At 50.6% G+C, this 19,423-nt stretch overlaps 1 protein-coding gene across 3 annotated transcripts in view; it reads right to left on the bottom strand.

Moving 5' to 3' along the window:
* RBPMS (RNA binding protein, mRNA processing factor) overlaps nucleotides 1-19,423 on the bottom strand; it is a 130,073-nt gene that overhangs the window by 33,399 nt on the left and 77,251 nt on the right. The window lies entirely within an intron of this gene.

Raw genomic sequence — 19,423 nt, 5'->3', positions numbered from 1 at the left:
TCATATCAATCAACTCCTCCGGCAACTGTTACCTAAGCTCAGAGGGAAAAGCCAAAAGACCAGGGGGAAAAACACTGCTCTGGAGGAGGGTCTCGGAGCCCCAGGGATCAGAGCAGGACTGTGTGCTAACGTGACAGGGCAGCGGTGGGAGAGTAGGTGACTGGGATGACGGTATGACAGCTGGCAGAAGAAACTCCCCCTCGGATGGACTTGTACTGCGCGGGGACCAGGGTTCCCGCAACGGGACCTGCCAGAACACTGAGCCCTTTCACAACTGACGGGAGGTGTTTCGCTGTCAGTGTCGCTCCGAGGGGGAGCATTTCCCCTGGGTGGAGACTGTTACCCATAGTTACAGGCTGAGCCATCGACCTGGTTTGCAGGGCCAGGCAGGACCATGCACCGTTTGGTGATGCAAGGCAGCAAGCAGTAAGAGAGACACACAGACTGAGTGCTGACTCTGCCTGGGGCGTGTGTGACAAAGGCACTACAGTGATTGCAATGCACCGTAGGCCAGATCATTCCTGTGCCGGGGCAGGGAGAGAGGGCCTGGGTCGTGGCCCCCTGCTCAGAGTCTGGGGCCACTGCACCCTCTGCCACAGGCTGGGACACCACTTTGGCCTGCCCTAGGGTGCATCCACACTGGCCTTGCCCCTTCCTGCCCCAGGACATCCCCCCACTCCACCTTGGGGCTCCTGCAGAGGTGGCACAGAACTGGTTCTGTGCATGGTGCGCAGGCCCCGTGAGCCAGCCTGACGGGGAAAGGGGTGACAGAGCAATGATGGGTCTAGAAGAACTCAAACCATTACAAACACGGGCATTTGCAGAGGGGCCAAGCATGAGTTCTGCTGGCTAGTGGGAAAGGGAAGCTGATGGTGTCGCTTTGGGAGTTAGGACCATCAGCCTGGCTGTGGACACTGAGTGCCCAAACTATGTCCTGATTGTCTGGTCAGAGCCATTTACCAGCTGCCAAAGGTGCACAGCTGGGGCCCGACCACCAAGAGAAATCCACTGCCCATTATGCCATATGGGAAACAAGGAGAGGCGCAGAAGAAGGCAGATGGGGGACAAGGAGGAGGATGGCTGGGGGGAAATGGCAGCTAGTGGCCATCTGGCCATCTCCCTGTCTCTTTCTAGTATCCTCAATCAATGAGGTCTCTACAGGCAACACTCTCAGTGGGAAGTGTCTACGGGGCACATGGTAGTGCAGCCAGGGAACAAAGGGCAGCAGAGCAGACCCAGATGGTTGGTAGTGCCGCCGTGGCAGAGTTACAAAGGGATCTCACTAAACTGGGTGACTGGGCAACAGAATGGCAGATGAAATTCAGTGCTGATAAAGGCAAAGTAATGTGCATTGGAAAAAAGAATCCCACTGAACATGCAAAAATGATGGGGGTCTAAATTAGCTGTTACCGCTCAAGAAAGAGATCTTGGCGTCATTGTGGATAGTTCTCTGAAAACATCTGTTCCATGTGCAGTGATAGTCAAATGTTAGGAGCCATTAGCAAAGGGATACATAATAAAACAGAAAATATAATAATGCGGCTGTATGAACCCATGGTATGCCCACACCTCAAATGCTATGTACAGTCCTGGTCACCCTGTGTCAAAAAGGATGTATTAGAATAGGACCAGCTACAGAGAAGGGCAACAAAAATGATTAAGGCTACAGAACAGCTTCCACATGAGAGATTAAAAAGACTGGGACTCTTTAGTTTAGAAAAGGGGCAACTAAGGGGTGATAGGCTAGAGGGTTATAAAATCAGGACTGGTGTGAAGAAAGTGATAAGGAAGTGTTATTTACTCCTGCTCAGAACAGAAAAACCAGGAGTCACCCGCTGAACTTAACAGGCAGCAGGTTTAAAACACACATAAGGAATGCACAGTCACACAATGCACAGTCAACCTGTGGAACTCATTGCCAGGGGCTGTTGTGAAGGCCAAAACTATAACAGGGTTCAAAAAAGAACTAGATAAGTAGATCCATTAATGGCTATTAGCCAGGATGGGAAGAGACGCAACCCCATTCTCTGGATGGCCCTAAACCTCTGACTGCCAGAAGCTGGGGACTAGACGACAGGAGACGGATCACTTGATAAGTGCCTTGGTCAGTTCCATTCCCTCTGAGGCACCTGGCACTGGCCAGTCAGAAGACAGGATACTGGGCTAGATGGACCATTGGTCTGACCCAGTATGGCCGTTCTTATGTTCCCGTGAGAACCCCACGGGTCTGGGTAAGGCATTTCAGTGTTTGTGGTCCCAGATTGGATTGCATTTATTTGTAAAAACACATTCATTTTTTTCCGTATTTTTCCTTGTGGTTCTTCAGGTGCCCTCACTGTGCATTTCTTAACAAGTTCGAATTTCTTTTAAGTGTACTCTTAACTGTGAATTTTCTGGGTTTAACACACTTGGTTTGGGGGTATTTATAGAATCTCTGTAATTTTTTTACCCTTAAATTACTGATACATAATCTCAACATACCTCCATTTTAAGGTTTGTTGTTGTTGTTTTTAATTTCCTTAGTTTGGTAAAAATTATTTAAAATGTCATATGTGAATACTTACATGAGAGACCCAAAGAGCATGCTGACGTGTGATATTTCTAATTATCTGAAGCTTTAACCTGTCTGGTCATTCAGTGACAGACCTGAGGGTGGCTATATTACAACAGAAAAACTTCAGAAACAGACTCCAAAGAGAGACTGCAGAGCTGGAATTGATATGCAAACTAGACACAATCAACTCCGGTTTGAATAAGGACTGGGAATGGCTGAGCCATTACAAACATTGACTCTATCTCCCCTTGTAAGTATTCTCACACTTCTTATCAACCTGTCTGTACTGGGCTAGCTTGATTATCACTTCAAAAGTTTTTTTTTTTTTCTCTTACTTAATTGGCCTCTTGGAGTTGGTAAGACAACTCCCACCTGTTCATGCTCTCTGTATGTGTGTATATATATCTCCTCATTATATGTTCCATTCTATATGCATCCGAAGAAGTGGGCTGTAGCCCACGAAAGCTTATGCTCTAATAAATTGGTTAGTCTCTAAGGTGCCACAAGTACTCCTGTTCTTTTTGCGGATACAGACTAACACGGCTGCTACTCTGAAACCTGAAGCTACATAGACGCCCTTAAACCATAGTTTAAATGTTAACTTCTAAGGACAGCTTCACCAGTACACCAGACCAGCACAAAGAAGCTGGAATGCACCAATCACTTAGGCTGAGTTTATAGCTGCTTTGCATCACTGAAGCAGACATGGCACACTGGTGAAGCCAGCCCTGATTTGCCACTGACCTATTGTTTCGAGGGCTGTGTTAGTGAGACGGCACCATGGGAAGGGGGGCAGGGACAATCCAGTGCCTGCGTCCAATTGTCTGTGCTTTACAGGCTCCCGCTTTGCTTGTGTCTCAGCGCACAGGGGAGCCGAGGCAGCAGTGCTATGAGAAACCTTTCAGGCGCTGACATCTGGGCCAGCAGGTAGCCACAGAAAAGCAGTTGGGCCAAATAATCTACCAATGAAGATTCCGGATGTACGTCCAGTCTCCATCCTATCCCTGAGTCATTACAGACAAGCCAATGCTGAATGCAGATTAGCTGCAGAGGAAGAATGGTGACTGGTTGAATCACCTGTGATGTCAAAATGGCCTCACATAAAAGTTACCTCAGCTATAGGGCCTGTCTGTAGCCTGTATAATGATAGCAATTAGAGACAACTACCTCTGATGACTTAGCTCCATTTCTTCCAATATAGCCTATGTGCAAGATCATCATTAACTTTCCCTATAGAGAGAGTTTGAAGAGTATATGTGCTAGTCTGTTGTTAGGATCATTGGGGACAAAGAAAAGTCTGACAGATGCTACGTTTCTTTAAGGGCCCCGTTTTTAATTAATTTTAACTCACACTTGATCCTCCTTAGCTGCGTGAGTGTCGCCAGCCCTAGACCCTCCCGGACATGGGGGCCTTGACTTTCCCCGGCCACAGGGACCTTGCCAGGCTAAGAACTTCCCCAGCCATGGGGGTCTTACCAACCCTAGGCCTTCCCCAGTCACAGGGGCCTTGCCAGCCTCAGACCTTCCCCAGACACCTGAGCCTTGCCAGCCTTAAACCCTCCCCAGCCATGGGGGCCTCGCCGCCCCCGCACCCCCCGACCTTCCCCAGCCATGTGGGTCTCCCCAGCCCAAGACTCTCCCCCCAGCCACACGAACCTTGCCAGCCCTAGCCCCTCCTCAGCTGCAAGGGCCTCGCCAGCCCTAGGGAGGTGATAGCTTAGGGTTTTTCTCAGCACTCACAGGGTATTTCAGCTGAGATGTGGCATGGGGAAAGCCTGGGTCCCAAGCCCTCATTGTCCAGTGTGTGCTGGCCTAGCTGGCAGCTTCCATCACATTTTATGCTCTGCGGGAAGCAGGATCTCTCCAAGGAGTCACAGGAACTGGCCTTCCTCTCGGTCCCAGTCCCAGACCATTTCCAACAGAGGCTCTCTTTGGAGAGAAGTCCTAGGGAACTGCGGGCATGCAGTATTCAGACACAGCAGGTCCTGTCAGGGATGGGAGGGCCAGATCCTCCGCTGGTGTAAATCGGACAGATCATTTGACATCAGTGGAGCTATGCTGATTTACGCCCGCTGAGGAGCATGCCAGGAAGGCTCAGTACGAGCCCCTTTAAGGCTGTTCTGCCCTACTGCATATCTGACAAGAACACCAGCCTTGCAAAACTGCTGCAATTGCTAGATAATTTCCCTTGTTTTAGAACCTGCCTGTTCTAATTTACTGTTTTCCTAGGGTTAGTTGTGAGCCTTCAGTTTACTGATCTGTGTAGACTCCACAGGAACGACACAGCTGTGAATGATTTAACAGCATCATAAATTATTTGTGGGGTAACAACCATGGAAAAAGGTGCTTACCCAAAAAGATAAATAACAGTAGGGAAGCTGATACCAGGTTTAAGCTTCTGATTAAATTGTGGGATTTATTACTCCCAGGGCTTGCATTACTTACCCATACTGAACTTTATTGGAGGTTTATTTACAGCTAATGCTTCGGACCGGATTCATTCATGAGGGTTTTTTTCCATAAAAAGAAGCATATTCAATTTTTCTGCCAGCGGCAGCTGATCAGAAACAGCAAGGGAGCGTGGTCCCACTCAGACTACGGTGCTGTTCACTTACTAGTAAATGCTCCCTGATCAGAAACCACAATATTCTTTCAACATAAAAAAAAAACTTGAAAAAATGACTTCACTGTTAGCTGCTTTTTTGTGGTACCAGTGCAGTGTAACCGGCAGCAACGGATGCGCTGCTGTCCCAGGAGTAACATGGGATGCTGCCCATACTTTGCCTGTTTCCTGGCTGGACAGCGCACTTTCCTCTCCAGAACTTTTCATGGACACTAAGGGCATAGGTTCAAGTGCTTAGCACCCACACTGGGACCAGGTTTTCCAAAGAGCTCAGTACCCAGAAGCTCCACTGTGATAGATACGGACAAATTCTCAGCAGACCTCTGCGTGTTGGGAGCCAAGCTCTTCGGCCAATCTGGCCCTGACTGTGCGTGCTGAATATTTCTGAAAATCTGGTCCTAAGTGCAAATAACGACTTGACTGTCTCATTGTTTGCGTGTGCTCCCCCGTCTGCCTGTATCCACCTGCTGTCTCTGGTCTTATACTTTGATTGTAAGCTCCTTGGGGCACAGTCTGCCTTTCTGTTTTGTGTTTGGGGGAGACGGATAGCTCAGTGGGTTGAGCATTGGCCTGCTAAACCCAGAGTTATGAGTTCAATCCTTGAGGGGGCCATTTAGGGATTTAGTTAATGTTGGTCCTGCTTTGAGCAGGGGGTTGGACTAGATGATCTCCTGAGGTCCCTTCCAACCCTGATACTCTATGATTCTATGTATAGCGTGGTCTGCACCTGAAGCGTCTAGACACGACCACTAAATAAGAAGTGAGATGACTGGATCATAGTGTCTACCTACAAGGAGGCAGAGTGGACATTGTGCAGGCAGCCTTAATGCCGGCATTTCCAGATTCTCACGTGTTTCTTTTGCTAGCCTTGTGTAGGCTGCTCTACCGAACGTTTTATACACGCACACATGTATACGCACACGTAGACTGAATTACATCCAACGATCCTGCTGGAGAGGGTTCCGAGACAGAGGGAGATGAACATCTCGCATACATGGGCTGAGTCAGAAACAACAACTCTGAACCAGCAAAGGCAGAAAGCGATGAGAAATTCCAGGCTCATTTTTTTTAAATAAATAAATATAAAAAAAACATCAAAAAGGACAAACAACCAAGTGTCTGAGTTCAGAGAGATGCCCAGACTCTTTGCAGCGAGCTGCCCACTTCCCTGCATTTACCACCAGCACAGCCGCAATGGGATGATGTTACAAACCCATCGCTTTTGGAAGCTCTGCCATCCAGCCAATGGGTGACGATACTCCCCTTGGTAGCACCTTCCCCTTGCACATCCAAAGCAGCCCCCGCACTCAGCTCTCAGAAGAGAACGTGCACAGCTTTGTTGGCATGTTACCCGTGGCCCCCGTCCTTGGGTATCAGCCTGGCAGTGAGGTCAGTGCAGCCCTCCCTCCGAGGTGCTTGCTGCTGGCAAAGCTGCAAGTGCACCGTGTGGCTGGTAACAGCTTTGGTTGGGCTTCACTTCTGGGTGAACCAAACATCCCTTTGAAAGACAAATCCTGAAGGGTTGTTGTAAGACTGATTGGCTTGACAATGGCCTTTTAGCAACCAACAAGGTTTGAAAATGCTGGATAGAGAGACCTCCTTTGTTCAAAGCCTTCTAGCTTTCCCCACGCTGCCCCCCTGCTCCCCAACTCACCCCTTCCACCAGCTTGTGCTATCTGAACCATGGTGCGAACAAACAGCTGTTCCATCCTCATTCCTCCACTAGAAATCATTGATACCCTGTGACCTTCATCATCACAATTGCCAAGCCTTGCACAGCTCCCTGTCTGACACTGTATGCAAATTAGTTGATGAGTTAATTCGCAAATACTTTGCATATTACACTAAACTTCAGCTTAACCTTGTTTTGAAGAGATGTGGATTTACTGTTGGTGAACGATGTTGCTTTGCCAGTTCGGGTCACTACAGTTCTCTGTTCAACTAGAGGGCTGTTCCCCCACATGCTGCTCTGCCAACCTGCCCAACTCTGATCTGTTGGGGTCATTCTCCATGGCCCAGGCAGTTCTTGGCCTCTCTCATGAGCCTTCCTATGCTGAGCGCTGAGTTTGTGATGTGAGAGCTGGAATTGGGGCCCACCAAACTCAGCTCATCTAGGGGCCACCAGCCACCCATCAGACAGGTATGACTTTTAATTACTGCTGAGCTGGGCTGGTTTCAGACTGGTGAGCCACAGGTGGAAGGGTGTGTTATTTGAGTAATTCAGTACGAAGGGTGGGCAGGAAATAAGGTAAGGGACCACTGACTGGTGCAGGTAAAAAGTGAACGAGGTAGGGGAAAAACAGTGTGTGCTAATGTAATTACAGACAGTATCATAATGCATAAGTACCCGGGAGCTGGGCAGAGGTTGCCTGGGCTGCCTTGATTCTCGCTTTTCCTAGCTCTGGGGTGTCAACTTTGCAACCTTAATGGATGCAACATATAGACACTGAACAAGCAGACCTCTCCTGCTGCTTGGGTTCCATCATACCACATGGTAACTGCTATGAAGATGACATTGACAAGTGGATAGCTACTGCCGGCAAAATGTTTGCATGCCTCAATAAAAACGGTTTGAACCATACATCAGAGTACATGACCGCTAACCCCAGATTATACACAATGCTCATTGTACCCCCATTACCTTACAGTTGTGAAACATTGATACTGACAAAGCATGTGGAGCAAAAGCTGCAGACATTTGAACAGCACCATGTCCTAATGTTGACAAGTCTAGATAGACTAAGAAAGGACAACAGCCCTAGAAGACTGAAAGTGCCGTGTGTGACTACAGTCACCAAAAGATACCAACTGCAATTGTTTGCCCATGTTGCTAGAATGACCCTCTACCAACTGCCTAAATTACTGTCTATGGAAGAATGAATGGAGAGTGAGGCTGTAGGGTATCCACAGAGCCAGTGGATAACAGTATATAAAACCATCCAGGCAAGTTCCCAAAAGGCGCAAAAGGTGGTTCACAATAGACGTGGATGGAATCTGCTCATAACCTCAACCCTACCCATACCTGGCCTGGAGGCTGTTATCTTCTACGCGTGGACTGCCCCTGGAGAAAGGCACAATGTGATCTAAGAGTCAGAGAAATCCCCCTTCCCGAGAGACGGGAGCTCCATTGGTGGGCGAAGCTCTTCCATTGACATAGCACTGTCTACGCGGGGATTAGGTCGGTGTAGTATGTCGCTCAGGGCTGTGGATTTGTCACAACTCTGAGCGACGTAGTTATATCAATATAAAAGTCTGTAGTGTAGATCTGTCCTTAGTTAATTCAATGGCAAAAAACGATATTAATGCCGAGTTCAGGTTGCTTGGTGGTAGGTCGTTCCCTTGCAGACCGCTGAGGTTATACTTAGTGTTCTGTAAAAATTCCACACCCGGGAGCGACCTAACCCTGAGTGCGGACAGTGCTGTGTCGAAGGGAGAGCTTCTCCCACCGACACAACTACTGCCTCTCGGGGAGGTGGATTAACTCCGCTGACAGGAGAGCTCTCTCCTGTCGGCATAGAGCGTCTTCATTAAAGCGCTACAGCAGTGCAGCCTTGCCCTGAGCTGAGCAAAACACAAACTTCTGGACACCAGGAAATGCAGAGTTAAGGTTGCCCATCCAACCTTAACTCTGCCCTCTTTCCGCACTGCCCCGCTACGCCCCATTGACACAAACATCTTTACTCTGCCAGTCCCACAGTTCAATGGCCAGTTAGCAACTCTGGCAGTGCACGTATCACTTTTCCCTCAGCAGTCAATGTACCTGCGCTGTGAGTTCCAAACCTGCACGCTCTGTGTCTCTGGAAACACCACATCTGCCCAAAGATCAGGGAGTAGCCACTCTCCCCACCCCCGCCCCAACTTCCCCAGGGGCTAATAAAATACAAAAGGTCCCAAACAACCAATCCAAGGCTTGCCTACCACCCATCTGCATTGCCCACCCCTTTACAGCCACAGCATCTCTCCCTGTCTGCCCCATCCGTGTCTGCCCCCTACAAAGTCCTCTGTCTCCAAGAATGTTGGTTGGACAGGCTGCTGACTATTCTACCATGTCCAAGGTCAATACAGTATATTGTTACAGAGACAACTTGTAGCAAGCAAACATGAATTATTACATGTTTATTGCACAGGTGAACAACTGACACCACTTTGACCTATATCACAGCGACAGTTTAAGCTCTAGATCTCAGCAAAAAACCACTTAGAAACTTTTCTGAAAAGCAGCTATGTTTTCAGGGCTTAGCTATCTGGAGCCCTGGCTCAAATGCTATCAAACGTGGCTTGCTAACCCTACTCTGCACTCCCACGAGGCATAGCAAATTCCAAGACAATCAGTGCAAGCGTGCACATTTTAGAGCATTGTCCTTTAAACAGGAAGGAGGGAAAGGGCTTCTCTCCACACCCATCGCAGCAGCTGAATGAGAACACCCCATGCAGGCGGATACACCCTGAAACATGTGAACTGCTCCATTCATCTCAGGGGGCGTTCCCATCCCCCGCCTGTGTGTCTTAGAGCCTCTGCTATGCATGGGACATGCCGGTTCCACACCCAAAGGGGCAGGATTTCCCCAGATCCTGGCTCATGTGGAGAGACAGGGAGGGGGTCCAACTCCTGACATGTGAGAGGGGTCAGACCCTCCCCCCCCCGGGGCATATCCCAGCTCATACGAGGGGGCATGGACACCCCAAGAAGAGCAAAAGTCCCGCCCCCCCCCTCCCGATCTGGGCATCCACATGGGAGGGGAGATTGAGGGGCTAACAGTTGTTCCTGCCCCTAATCTTCCCCAGACTACTCACCCTCATGTTTCCCTTCCCACTGTCCCGCCCCCTCCACTTCCCCTAACCCCATAGCCTTCCTCACCTGAGCCCCAACACCTCCCTCCCCTTCCACCCATCCCCCTCCCCAGCCCCCGCCTCTTGCCGCAGCCCTGAACCCCTCTCCCTCTATTCCCCCCACTCGTCCACCACCTAATCATGCCTCCCCTCCCAGGAACCATTCACACGTCTAATCTTCCCCCCCAGTCTCTGATTACATTCCCTCAAAACAAAACTGCCACTCGTGACCCAGGTCCACACTACAGACCTATATCGGTAGCACTTATGTCGCTCCGGGGGGATGGATTCTTCACCCCTCTGCGTGACGGAGTTATACTGACTTAACCCCTGTGTAGACAGCGCTATGTGAGCATGGGAAGCGCTCCTGCCCCTTCCGGGGAGGTGGATTAATCACGCCGATGGGCGAGCGCTCTCCTGTCCGTGTAGAGCAGCTCCATTAAATGCGGTGTTTTAAGTGTAGACCTGCCCTCACAGGGCTGCACACTTAACACGCTGCAGCAGTTCCCCACACACACACACACTCCCCTGGTAGTGCTGCGGGGTACATACTACATACGCTGGCGAGGCGTTTGCCCATCGGCCCAGGTAATCCACTTCCCCGCAAGGCGGTAGCTAGGTCAATGGAGCTATTCTTCCGGCCACCCAGCACTGGCTACATGGGGACGTTTTCATACACCTGACCAACGCGGTTAAACTGACCTAATTTTCCAGTGTAGACCAGGACACAAATTGTAGCAATCGCCAGCCACTTAATCCCAAACTCCTTTGGTCTAAGGTAGAGGCTTATGATTAACGTGTCCTTAGTTATGTTAACTGAAGGGTGAGTTCGCCGCCACCAAGGGGGAGTTCACAGTCATCAAACACAATATGGGCTGTGATTCATCCAGTCATTAGCACTGCCCAGTTTAACAGTGCCAGGCGGCAGAAGGAAACCTTTGAGGGGGCCCTATAATTCAGGAACCCCCGTAGGTCAAATGACCCCAAATTTGGATCACTAACACTACAACCTGCCCCCACAAGGCATAGTAAATTTCAAAGCAATACGAGTAACCATTTGGATTTTAGAGCACTTAGAAGAGTTGAGTTTTAAAGCCTGTAAAATGGCAGGAATGGAAGACTCTCGCTGTTTTTCTGTATTGGCGCATGTGCAGGGTAAAAATGTCCATTTTCTGACATATTGTTCACCATTTGGGTCCCACAAAAATGTAGTGGATACCAGACACTATTGTGGGCAAAACTCAACAGATCGAGACCATTTTTACCTGCATCACAGCAATAGTTTGATCGCTAGCTCTGGACAAGAAAAATCCCCACCTAGAAATGGGTTTTAAAAAATGGGTATTATTTCTGGGCTTACGTCTCCGGAACCCCTGGCTCAAATAAGTCCAAATTTGGGTCACTAGCCCACCCCCATACCCATCTGAGTCACACCACATTTCAAAGGAATCCAACTAAGCAGGTCGATTTTAGACGGTATAGAAAGACCGAGCTTTAAACGGATGTTTTGATGCAACCTTAATTATAGTGGTGCTGGTGCACCACTAGAATGTTGTACGGTAGTGTTTCTTTTGCACTGTAGATCTGTAGCGTCCACAGCAGAGATGTTCACACTTGGCAGGGCTGCATCATGTCTATAGCTTTAAGAGCAGCCTGTGTTTTAATTGCCTAGTTTCGGGAACGTGGACGTGTGAGAGCACTTTGGGCTGGTTCCCTTATGCCGGGTAATATGAAAACACACCAGCATTTCTAGCAGACAGTGACTACTGTGATTATTGCAAGTAGCATTATGCCATAATTGCAGCCCTGTGTATCTGGAATCCGAACCTCCATGTACAACTTTCTCCAGTGAACAGTCTTGTTTATGCTTCGGCTCCACGTGACCGGCGCTGAGCTACGATGCCTGTGCACTTGGCCTGTGGTTACCCTTCTGTCCACATGCACTGTGATAATCAAAGAGTGCCTGACTGCAACCTTCAGCCACTCTAATGAGTAAAAAGCATGTGTGTGCGGGGGTGGATGGATGGGGCCCGGGCCTGACTGGTAGTTGGAAAAGAGACATGGGTGAGGTCACACTAAAGCAGGATCCAGGAAGCAGCAGCGGTGTGGAGGAAGCAGGTGGGCCAGTGAGCAGAAAGTCAGCAGCCAGCTGCCACCGGGAAGCGAGAGCATACAGGGGAGGGGGCACCTCTGGGGGACGTGGATCAGGATCCGCCCTTTGGGAAACACTGCGCTACAGAACAAATGTTCCCGGGATCCTTGAGAGCTGCAATGTGTGAGCTGCTCTTTGGGCTTGGCAGGAAAGCGACGTCGTTTCAATCAGAGTGACCGCCACCTTCTCTCTTCACCTCTCCACTTCTGCTGCCCTTTTCCTCCTAGGCGCAGCTGCTCACCTGCATAAATATCTCACTCTGCTAAAAAGGAAGCAGCTGACAATTTATGTCTCGCCCCAAGGTGACTAGGTCCTCGGCAGACAGAGTGTAGCTGGTTCGTGGCTGGAGGAACAGCCCCCCTCAGTTGGTGTACCGGAGAGTGCCTGCTTTAATGCATGTTTTAGCTCCTCCACGCTCCCCACCGGCAGGGTGACCTGATTTCATTTCCCCTGCCATTTACAAGGCTGGTGTGTGCACTCACAGCCATTGTACTGGCATTTCTAAAATGTCTCTTGCATTTTTCATGCACACCCCACTTACAAGAACGCTCCAGTTCTGTGAACAACTCCCCAGAGTAGCAGCCTCGGACTGGAGTTTTCAGGAGGCGGTGTTTTTCATGTATTTAATTAGGGCTGGAGTGTCCCACGCCTGGCCACGCTGCAGCTCAGGAGAGCAAAGTCTGCTGTGGGCTCCATAACCCCACTGCCTGTGAGCAAGTGGGCAGGGAAATGCACGAGTGGGTGGATGCATAGCTCTGCATCCCCCATCACCACGTGCTAGCCGGCAAAGCTTGCTGGGTGTGCCGGGGAAATAAAGTATACCCATGAAAGAATGAGGAATCTTTCTCCCTGCCCTCTGACCAGAGGGGCTCAGGGATAGAATTGTTCTATGACCCAGCTGCAGCTTGGAGCCCCCCAGGGCAGCACAGCTGCACTGAAAGCTCAGTCCAGCCCTTTAAGAACATAGGCTCATAAAGAAGTGATGAAAATTGATGCTGTCCAAGAGTTTAGGAGCCGCTTCTGAGTGCCTGCAAACATCTTCCTCCTCGAGCCATGCTAGGGAGGAAGATCACGGAAAAGCGCCTCACCGGCATGACCCTAGTGAGCTCTGGGCACTGGCCCTTTGTTAGAATGTGGTTGCAGGGCTGTCGTTATTGTTGAGAGTTTCCCAGGCACCCAGGGCAGCTAGGTGCCCGGCTGACTTTGGATGTCACTGGGTGTTGGGTCCCATTGGTGCCTTTGATTAGCACAAGGCCTGGGAGAGAGCATGAGGAGAAGTGCTGACTGGGCCATCGAGCTGCTGCTGGTGGTGGCGTAAAGGGCAGAGTCCACCTTGGGAGCAGGTTGGGTAGAACAGGGGCCAGCTGCAGAGGGCTTTGTCAGGCAGGGCAGGAAGTGGGGTTTGAGGTGGTGGAGGAGGGAGCCAATGGAGGGACTCAAAGGGTGTGATGTAGTCAGAAGGCAGATTAGGCGAGGGTGAGTGAGACGCCAGAGAGGAGTTCAGCAGCGAGATTATCAGAGCTTGGACCAGAGTGTTGGCCAGGAGGGCAGGGGGGAAGGACTAATCTCAGAGGGGCTGTGCCTGGAGAAGCAGCAGGATCTAGCATAGCCAGGCTGTGCTGGTCAAAGGAGAGGGCTGAGTCAGAGATAACGCTATGGTTGTGGGTTATCTCTGGGTGCAGTTGATGCTACTGACATCAGGATCAGACAGGATGTGTGATGGGAGGCTTCAAGGGAAGGATCCGGAGCTTGGTTTGGCCATGTTTAAGTTTCGGTGATGACTGGACACCCAAGAGGAGATGTCAGAGAGAGAGGCCCAGGGTTTGGTTGGGATGGAGGGCACCACACAGAGAGGTAGATCTGTGAGCTGTCGGCATAGAGCTGATTGTGAGAGCCATGGCCGAGGCTGAGAACCCACAGAAAGGCATAGAGAGAAGAGGTGAGGGCTGAGGATGGGGGTCAGAGGGACCCCCGACAAGAGAGGAGAGGAGGGAGAGGAGGAGGGCCCATCAAACCAGCCCCTGAATGAGCAACATGAGAGGCAGGAAGAGAACCAGAAAATTGCTTATTTCCCTAAAACTATTGTATAACTGGAGGGTTTTACTATATTTGAACAGGCTACTAGAGATGGTGGTAGTGGGGGGGTATCGGACCTACCCAGGTCTCATACCCACCAATTTCCTGTTACTTCACTTTGTCACAGAACACACAACATCATTCACAGACAATATTAATAGGTGCACTGACAATGGTATATTCCTACATACACAGCAATCACTGTTTCATACCAGGCTGCCAAAGAGCAAGGCCAGGTAGAGCATACAACAACAACATACACTACTCTGGCTCACTACTAAAATGGTCTTTCAAACCCTCCCTGAGCTGCATAGCTCCACAATGAGCTCTTCTAATAGCTTTTGTATCTGCCTGTGCAAATTCAGCAGACAGCTGCTCCACCTCCTTCCTCTACCCTTTGTTTCACAGATAGTATGCAGGACACAGCAGGCAGCTATAACCACTGGCTTATTTTTCTCACTGAGATCCAATCTTGTAAGTAAACAGCACCAGTGACCCTTCAAATGACCAAATGCACATTCAATATCATTCTACACCTGCTGAGTCTATAGTTGAAGCTCTCCTTGGTGCTGTCAAGATGGCTGGTGTATGGCTTCATGAGCCAAGGGAGCAAGGGGTAGGCTGGGTCTCCCAGGATCAGTATTGGCATTTCAACATTCCCAATGGTAATCTGCCAGTCAGGAAAGAAAGTCCCTGCTTGCAGCTTTCTGAACAGTTCTGTGTTCTTAAAGATATGACTGTCATGCACCTTCCCTGACCAGCCCACATTGATGTTGGTAAAGTGTCTCCGGTGATCCACCAGCACTTGCATTACCATAGAAGAGTAGCCATTTCTGTTGATATACTGTGTGGGAAGGTTGTCTGGTGCAAAAATAGGGATGTGTGTGCCATCCTTTGCCTCGCTGCAGTTTGGGAATCCCATTGTTGCAAAACCACCCACCGTGTCCTGCACACTGCCAAAAGTCACACTCCTGCATAGCAGGAGACAATTAACGGCCCTGCACACTTGCATGAGAATGGCCCCGGCAGTGGATTTCTTGACTCCAAATTGATTCCCAACTGACTGGTAGCAATCTGGCTTTGCAAGTTTCCATGGTGCAATCGCCACTCTCTTCTCAACTGTCAGTGCGACTCTCATTCTGGGTCCCTGCACCGAAGGGCTTGGGGTGAGTTCAGCACACAGATCCAGGAATGTGGTCTTGCACATCCAAAAGTTCTGCTCATCATCCCAAACCTGCATGACAATGTGATCCCACCAGTCAGTGCTTGTTTCTCAGGCCCAGAACCCGCGCTCCACCATCTCCAGCTGCTCTGTGAACTCCACCAACAACCTTGAATTGTTTTTCTCTCTATGTCTCACAGCAGTGTAGCCTCCAAGGAATCGTAATGTTCCCTCTTGCAGCGCTGCAAATACTGCAGGATCACATGCTTGCAACACTCATGACAATAGTGCAGAGCTGGGCAGTCTCCATGCTTCTGTCAGAGATGGTGGACAGCAAGGAGAGCCACGCAGGTTTGTGCAGATTTTGAAAAGAAGGCATGAAATATTATGGGATGCAGAGACAAATTATGGGACGGAGAACACTGCATTATGGGAAGTCATCCCTGGACAACTTGTTTCGGCCCCATCAGGCATTGCAAAAACTTCCCAAAACACCCTGCACTGGATGGTGGCAAGCTGCGCAGTGGGATTCCTACCCACGGTGTGGCACACTGCACTCCAAGTGAGGATGCGCACGGCTGATACGAGGAACAAAGTGTGCCCATGCACAAGTGATGGAATAACTGCGGCGTCTCTAGTCCAACGTCGGCATAATTTTGTAGTGTAGGCATGGCCAGAAGGCGAACGTTGTTTTGCATAAGTAGTTAACACCATAGATGCTGACTCTGTGGGTGCTCCGGGGCTGGAGTACCCACGGGGAAAAAATGGTGGGTGCTGAGCACCCACTGGCCACCCTCATCAGCTCCCCCCCAGTGCTTCCCGCCTGCTGGCAGGCCCCGCAGATCAGCGCCTCCCCCTCCCCTCCCCGCGCTGCTTAGCTTTTTCGCGGCATTCACGAGGCTCTGAGGGGAGGTGGGAGGAGCGATGCCAGAACTGGGTGGGAAGAGGCGGGGTGGGGTGGAGCAGGGACAGGAAGAGGCGGGGCGGGGGCTGGAAGAGGCAGAGTGGGGGCAGGGTCTGGGGCAGAGCTGGGGGTCAGGCACCCTCCAGCACTTTGGAAAGTTGGCGCCTGTGGTTAACGCACATTTCAAGGGACCATTCAAGGTGAAGTGGGCCGCTAACTCCCCTCCAGTCATAGGGAGGAAAGGAAGGTAGGAGGTGGAGGAAGCAGCTGGAGAGAAGGTTGTCAGTGGGTTGTTGTAATAAGCCATAATTTCAGTATCTCTAGTCAGTCCATGATTTTTAGTGTCTAGCAAAGTTATGACTAGGAGTGTGATTTGTTATCGATGTTGTTATACAAGTGCAACCCCTTGTGCGCTATCCTGGTACATCTCATTCCCTTCCCAAACTGGAATAAGCTGTACTGGTGTCAGTGCCTTTAACCCAGGAGACGTGCACCCATGCTAGGGATTTTTGGTCACTTCAACTATACCCCTACCGTTAATGTTGCAAAACTTTCTAGGGTAGACAAGCTCTAAGAAACTTCTCCCCCACCTGAGTTCCAGACTGACAGCCTGAGGCTAGGTAGCCTTCGCCACTCCCTGCAGTTCAGCCAATTCCCTCCTCCTGCTCCTCTTCCTCACTCCAGGCTGGGGTTGGGGGAAAACAAGCTTTCTCCTCAGTTGACAGTTTGTGTTTCAGTCAGGGCCGAGAAGCCCAGCCCTCATGCACAATGAGGAGAGGAAGGCTGGGACCATGCCGGCCTGCAACTTGAGAGACTTGGGTTCAGTTCTCTGCCCTGTCACAGATCTCTATGCGACCCTAGGCAAATCCCTGTGTCTCTCTGTGCCTCAGTTCCCCATCCGTCCTGTGGGGATCACAGCACTGCCTTGCCTCACAGGAGGATGCATCCATTAAAGATTGTGAGGAACTCAGGCACTTTGGTGATGGAGTGGATAAATACCATAGATAGATAGTTGTGCTACAGCCAGTGGCAGTGCCAGCCTCTTCCAGATGGGGCTGAGGTGGGTCATACAGAAATTTGGCCGGCAGAGCCCTCAAGGAGCAGCGACTGCAGGGGGCACGGCCCAGGAGCCTAGGCCAGAGAGGATCAGTCCAGGCTGCTGTGGGGAGCCGCAGACCATCCACTTGCTCTGGGCCACGCGCTCTGGCAAGTGGGGCCATGGGCCAGGGGCTGCTCTCGGGCCCCCCCGGCCCCCTGCCCAAGCTTACTTCTCCGATGCGCTGGAGCTGGGCGCCCGGCCAGGAGCCACTCTCTGCTCTGCCTTCAGAGCTGGGCAGCCGGAGAGCAGCAGCTGCTATGGGTGGGCTATGGGGTGTGTGTGGCTAATGCAAATTTTGGGATGGCTTTAGCCCCCACAAGCCCTCTTCCCCCACCCCCTCAGCGCTGCCCCTGGCTGCAGATCTCTGAGCGCTGCAGCAGCCTGCAAAATATGAGCTATTTGCCTTAACTATCCAGTAATCAGAACAACTGGATGTAGATTTGATTGACTTCCCCTGCTTCCCCCTTCAGCTACTCCTCCAGCCTGGTGGGGGCTGCCCGCTGCCCATCCCCCTCCCCTCTTTAGCAATGGCCCTGAAAGTTTCACTGCACCTTTGTCCCTTGTCTTGTTCCAAACCATTTTCCCTCTCCCACCCCAAGCCAAAACAGCAGAAACAGTCAACAGCAATAACCTCCCCCCACAGAAACCAAAGCCTGCTCGGGAAGCCTTTGAATGACACAGGAGATTAAGAGTTTACGCTGTTGACTTTAAAGTAAGATAAACAGTGAAAACTTGGCAAGTGCTAACATAAACAACTCCCTCTCCCGCCACTCATTCCTAAGGCCAGAGCTCATTGCAAGGGGAAAGCACACGCCAAATAGGGCACCCTAACCTTTCCCAAAGGGGCTTTAGCTTGACTCAGAGCCGAGGGACTCCGGCTATCCGGTGGGATGGAATGGAATACAAAACGGGCTGAAAATACTTGCCAAGCGTTGTCTCTCCTGGTGAATGAGGCATGACTCGGCCCACCACGGTGCTTTCTTCCCTTTCCATCAAAATCATAGCATGGGGAGAAAACAAAGGGTTGGGTGGTTCCACCAGCAAGAGGCCAAGGTGCCATCTAGGCCCCACTTATGTCCTCCCTGCAGGGCCTGTGCCGCTCTCTGCACAGAGGGAAGTTCACTATAAATAAGCTACAAAGGAACCTGTGAAAATGTCTTCCTGGCATCTGTGCTAGCCGTGACACTGTTCTCCACACTGATCCAGTAGTAGGTCATTTCCTACATCAGGGCTACATGAGAGGTGCTGGGCTGTGTCTAACATCGACACAGTTTGGACCCATTGAATTTGGGGATTTTTGACTGGAGCCAGGACATGGGCCCTACAAGATGCTCTGTTGTAATCTCTCGCTAGCTCAAACGTGGCTGAGTTGATTATGACGCATTGCATCACTCTTGGAATTTGTTTACACGGTTTGAGGAAATGAAAATGAGTGATCCCAATTCTGCACATGCTCTTGATAAAATGTGGGTTAAAAACAACCATAAAACTGTCACTGAAACTTTTGTGAAAAAGGGCAGATGGTTCTATTCTGAAACCTGCCACGCAGGTTTGGAACACTGAAATTCTTTCCATTTACCAGCCAGCTCTCCGGACAGCACCACTCACTGCTGCTGACGTTTGGTTACACTCGGACGCAGTTCGTGTTCGAACCTGTGGATTTTACATGGTGAAACGGGGCCCTTTCACGGTTACGTGCTGTGGGGCAGAGGGCAGAAAAGGGAAACGAATCTGCTCCAGCTAATTCCTGGATGCAGGAATCCCTGGGTGAGCTCCAGACTGTGCTACACGGGTGCACACATTGATGGGCATAAAGGTCCCTCCTGGCCTTTACACCTATGGCTATTCCAGGATCACTGCACCACTTCACAACGCTGACTTTCATGTTAACCCCAACATTTATCTAACTTTCTTTACTCCCCCAAATGCAGGGCCGGCTCCAGGCACCAGCCCACCAAGCATGTGCTTGGGGCGGCACCTGGAGGGGGGCGGCACGACGCTCTGGCCCGAGAGTGGAGCAGCA

Source organism: Malaclemys terrapin, chromosome 5, assembly GCF_027887155.1.
Source record: "Malaclemys terrapin pileata isolate rMalTer1 chromosome 5, rMalTer1.hap1, whole genome shotgun sequence".
NCBI classification, from domain to species: domain Eukaryota; kingdom Metazoa; phylum Chordata; order Testudines; family Emydidae; genus Malaclemys; species Malaclemys terrapin.
The sequence above is the reverse complement of the archived record's forward strand: the minus strand, read 5'-3'. Positions and strand labels throughout refer to the sequence as shown.